The following is a 4,948-nucleotide window of genomic DNA, read 5'->3' as shown; positions in this document are numbered from 1 at the left end:
GTCAGCGATCTTTGGCTAAACGTATCAGTTACAAAAGCTGATCCCAGTGCCTGTTCAAGTGAATAGGTGCACATCTACCGAGTAAACGACTTATAAGTTTTGCTTATTTAAAATAATGTTCTGAAGACTATGCAATTATAATAAAATTCCTTAATTTTGGTCTATAGGGCTTGGATGGCCGAATGGTTAGCGCGTGCGCGTTGTATAATAAGGTCTGTCATTGAGTCAACTGGCGTGGTTTTGATTCCCCCTGTTGTACGTGCCAAGGAGTATGGTCGCCTGTCCAACCTCGTGGGTTTTCTCCGGGTCCCCCAGTCCCCCCCCCCCTGCTAAAGACCCCTACGCGCAATCCAAATAAACTATATCACCCGAATACACGACAAAGATGCTGTCAGCGATCTTTGGCTAAACGTATCAGTTACAAAAGCTGATCCCAGTGCCTGTTCAAGTGAATAGGTGCACATCTACCGAGTAAACGACTTATAAGTTTTGCTTATTTAAAATAATGTTCTGAAGACTATGCAATTATAATAAAATTCCTTAATTTTGGTCTATAGGGCTTGGATGGCCGAATGGTTAGCGCGTGCGCGTTGTATAATAAGGTCTGTCATTGAGTCAACTGGCGTGGTTTTGATTCCCCCTGTTGTACGTGCCAAGGAGTATGGTCGCCTGTCCAACCTCGTGGGTTTTCTCCGGGTCCCCCAGTCCCCCCCCCCCTGCTAAAGACCCCTACGCGCAAGCCAATTATTGAATAAAATCGAACCATATGTTAGTCCCGAAATTACCTAGTTTTTGTCGAGTGGACGTTAAACTTAGTACAATCATGCCATTGGACCGTGTCTTATCTGACAACCCCGTACCTCTAGATTTCGCTAGTGAGGTAGTTCTGAATCCTTTTTTATAAAAATAGGTGATCACGACAATGGTTGATTAAACGTGATCCGTGCGGGGTGGTACTTGTGCCTTTTTAAGTATGGATGCTGGTAGTTACCACTTCTTAAGAATTAAAACTGCTTTCTAGTATGTCTGATGATTCCGTCCACCAAGAATAAAATGTTTACTGTGTATTTCGATGAAAATCGAACTTCTAGCTAAATCGGTGATGCCTTCGATGAAAGTCGAACGTCTAGCTAAATCGGTGATGCCTTACAGTTAATCCACAGGACTATAAAACTTAAGAAATTCCTATTTTGGGATAATTTACAAATAACCAACCAACAGGCTACACCCAAAATTAGGTTACGCAAGTTTGAGATGAAACTTGACCTAGTTTCCACACTTTAGTAGGTTACGTTTATTGCCGTTGGCGTTGTGTGACTGTTTTTAAAGATAAATTATGCAAGTGGTAAATCTTCCTATTGTATGTCTTCCTTTGGGCCTTTAATGTTATATAAAACTATTTATTTGTTATTTATTAACTTGCCAAGACCATTATCAACTCTCGATGCCATCAAATGCTCAATATTTTCAACGGATTTAAACACGATGTGCGGTTAATGGTTTAATTTAAAACTGTAAACTTGGATAATCGGGACTTTGGTTACTATCGTAACCGCTAATTTTTAAACAGCCATAACGTCGCTCAGAATGAAATAATTTGACGACATTTTTAAGACACCCCCTTTTCTATATCTAGTTTTTAACTATTATAGCGAGAATTGTCAGCTGTTTAACTAAATTTTACGTTATGCATTTTAACGTTATCACCCCTTGGTAGTAGCGAGATTTATTGTGCAAATCTTGTGGACTTCCTAAATCGGAAATTGTCACAATATAGTTTCCATGGAAGAGTAATCATACTACTTTGCATTTGAAGTGTCACATACTCAGTATGTAAAACAACGCATCTGTCTCCTGAATTACAAACATAATGGGTCACCCACAGTTTCATTTTAACTTTTTATTTTCGTTTCATGCTATTCAATAATGAAATACCAGTCGATATTTGTGTAAGGTCATGTAAGTTAAGAAAGTTGGGGATTTTATAAGCAGAATGATTTCTGGAGCGACTGTATCTGTACACGTTTCTACTTCTCTTTCTGTAAGTAAAAAAGATTAATTTAGTTAATGCTTAATTGTGATTTTCTATTCTTTAGAACTATACTTAGTCTTTAGATATCCAGTTTAATTATGATTTGACAGAACTCCCAGTATTAATAAAACAAGCCAACAAGCCAAAGTATCGAGCAATCAATCTATACACTAAGTTTCATCACTCTCTATCAGATAGAATCAAGATATCTTGTCAGAAAATTCTGACCATCGAATTTAGTCATGGTAATGATATAATGAATCTATATTCCGAGTTTCATCGCTCTCACTTCATTATAACAAAGCATCAACCAATCAGATTGGTTATCTCTGCTTACCCTAAGCAGAAAATGCTCATCTTCGAACTCCATCAAGGCATTGATCCAAGGCTTTCTTCGAAAGGCGGGGGACAATAAAATGATTACAATATCAATGATTAAAGGAACAGTAAAGGACAACAGATAAAAAACTATTGTTAATCATCCTATCTCGTTCGGAACCTCGTATATTTATTTATCTATCGGGGTCTGCAATTCTAAAGCCAGTCGCACTGCTGTTTCGTCATATTGTCAGTACTAATTATTTTTAGAGTTTGAACAACATTTTTGAGATACTGAAATATTGTACAATTAAATTTTTACTTACCTTGTGAAACTTGTAAAGGTCTATGACCACCATTTGTGATGTCAAATACAGATCTAAAAGAAATCCCGACATCTTCACTCAAACAAACTTTGAATTGTTTTGTTTCATCTGAAGATCTAAAGTGAACACGTAAAGATCCTCGGGGATAATTCCACCAGAGACTACCATTGGTACAGGCATCGTTTGCAAACACATCCAGTACTGTATCCTCCCCAGCAGATCTATAATAAAAAAAATGTTTAAACCCAATTTAAATGCTAATGTCGGACAATTTCTAACTTTTCTGACCCAAATCCGAGTTTAAATGAGAGAAATGGGATTTAACTTCCACTCGACAAAAACTAGGCCATTTCGGGACTAACATAATGGTTATTTAATACATATTTTTTTATTCTCAAAATAGTTAAATGGAATCAAAATCCTTTCAATGACCATCTTGATCATGTAATATAATTAAAAAATGTTAACATGTATCCTAGAATGAAAGAATATGTATGGCTCGTGTCCAACACCTATCAATAATCACGGCTTCGTTAAACAAAAACAAAAAAGGGGAGGGGGTGCACTTTCGATCATAAGGTATTTGATTGAGTGAAGTGTTTCGGTATGAAGGCCAAGCTTGTACTGGTATTCGGGTTTTATCCTATTTATACGCACAAACGAATTGCTGAATAATACATGTACCATATGTTAGTCCCGAAATGACCTAGTCTGTGTCAACTGGGCGTTAAACCACATTCCTACAACAGAGTCTGATATGTCCATACCGCTGTTCATAAACGAAAACGACCCTGTAGCTCGGGGTCAGCGTGATTTTGTTTGTGAAATTATATATATCATTTTGTATTGAAAGTATCGCGTCCAATGTTTGGCCCCACCCAGCTTTAGTCCAAAACGAAATTAAATTTAGTATCATGGTTTTTCATTGCTAAATCAAATTAAACTGAAATCAATGTGTACTTACCCTCTTGGCATAATAGTACACGGGTCATTAAATGGAGACTGGCTGGTGACTATTGTGAGAGAACACAAAAATAGAGCAAAACCGATTATTGATCCTTTCCCCATATTGTCTTTAAATGTAATTGTGCCTTTCCTTTGTTGAACTATTTCTGAATTACAACTATCTTAACAATATCATAATGATAAGAATCAAATGTAAATGATAAGAAAATCAGTAGGTTACCACTACGCCAACGAAAGAATTTTACTCCCTTCATATTAAGCTCCTTTTTTGGCCATTATGTATATCTGAGCACGTCTTCATTAGCCCAATCGGAGCAGAACAGCAAGGCGTTAAGCCCCACTTCAATTAATTTCTATGTCCGGGCGTTAACAATTAAAGCACAAAACATGTGGAATATGCATAAACACATTTTTGAATGGTATTTCAAATAGAAATGACTTTAAATGGGATTTGACATTCCTACATCAACGGAGCTCATGTAGACGGCACCTCCTATAGATATTGACCAAAGGCTGAAAAATTGTAAAAACATAAATCAGTTTTTATACAACATAGAGTTATTATAAATGAGCTTACAATTGGTAAGAAAATGAGTAGGTATAGAGATTTATGCCCGCTGTCCGCGTACGCTGCTAATGTAATGGGACCGTTTCCATGTAAGCAGTTGTTTTGCAGTGAAGTGTGCGCACACGGATGATTACGTTCTGGCGCACAAACACAGGTTTGCTTCCACTACATCAACCAACAGCTCCTGTTTCTGCAAATTAAGCTTGCAAATGGCACATTATTTTGGACATGGCCGTTCTATAAAAGGCGTCGATTGAACGTTAACAAAGTTTTCTTTTTTTTCATTTATGGAGGAACCGCGCTGGTTCACTAAATATGAGGTCACAGACTTGATCCCGGTATTGCCAGAGCAATGTTCTCTGGTTTGTCCATCATGAATCCCCCTTGCCATTGGTCCCGGAAAGGTGGCTGTGAAGGAAAAGGTCATTTGTGTATACCATTTAAAGATTGTTAAACAAGATTTCTAATATTGGTGGATTGTCCCTTACCCTGGTGCCCTCGACCTCAGGCATGTTACCTTAATTGAATCCTCTAAATGCACGTGCCGTGAAGAATAAACCTATCTTACATATTGATTTCAATTCAGTATAAATCTCTTAGAAAATATATTATTAAGCATATTTTAATTCTTATATAACAGACGATATGAAGCGAAACTGTTAATTAAAATCATGTGAGCTTGATAACGACCAAAGAAACGTGTAGAAACCATTGATTGTTTTCCATATCAATTGTGTT

General features: G+C 37.1%; 1 long non-coding RNA gene across 1 annotated transcript; it reads right to left on the bottom strand.

Moving 5' to 3' along the window:
* Window positions 1–1,934: 1,934 nt before the first annotated feature.
* LOC126814761 (uncharacterized) lies at window positions 1,935–3,777 on the bottom strand. Its single transcript, XR_007677750.1, has 3 exons — window positions 3,641–3,777; window positions 2,677–2,897; window positions 1,935–2,039 (listed from the first exon to the last, which is right to left on the bottom strand). It is a non-coding gene; the product is annotated as an uncharacterized LOC126814761 (long non-coding RNA).
* Between the last annotated feature and the right edge of the window lie 1,171 nt (window positions 3,778–4,948).

The sequence above is a fragment of the Patella vulgata genome, chromosome 3 (genome assembly GCF_932274485.2).
Source record: "Patella vulgata chromosome 3, xgPatVulg1.2, whole genome shotgun sequence".
Classification (NCBI taxonomy): Eukaryota; Metazoa; Mollusca; class Gastropoda; family Patellidae; genus Patella; species Patella vulgata.
This window is presented reverse-complemented; position numbering and strand designations above follow the sequence as displayed.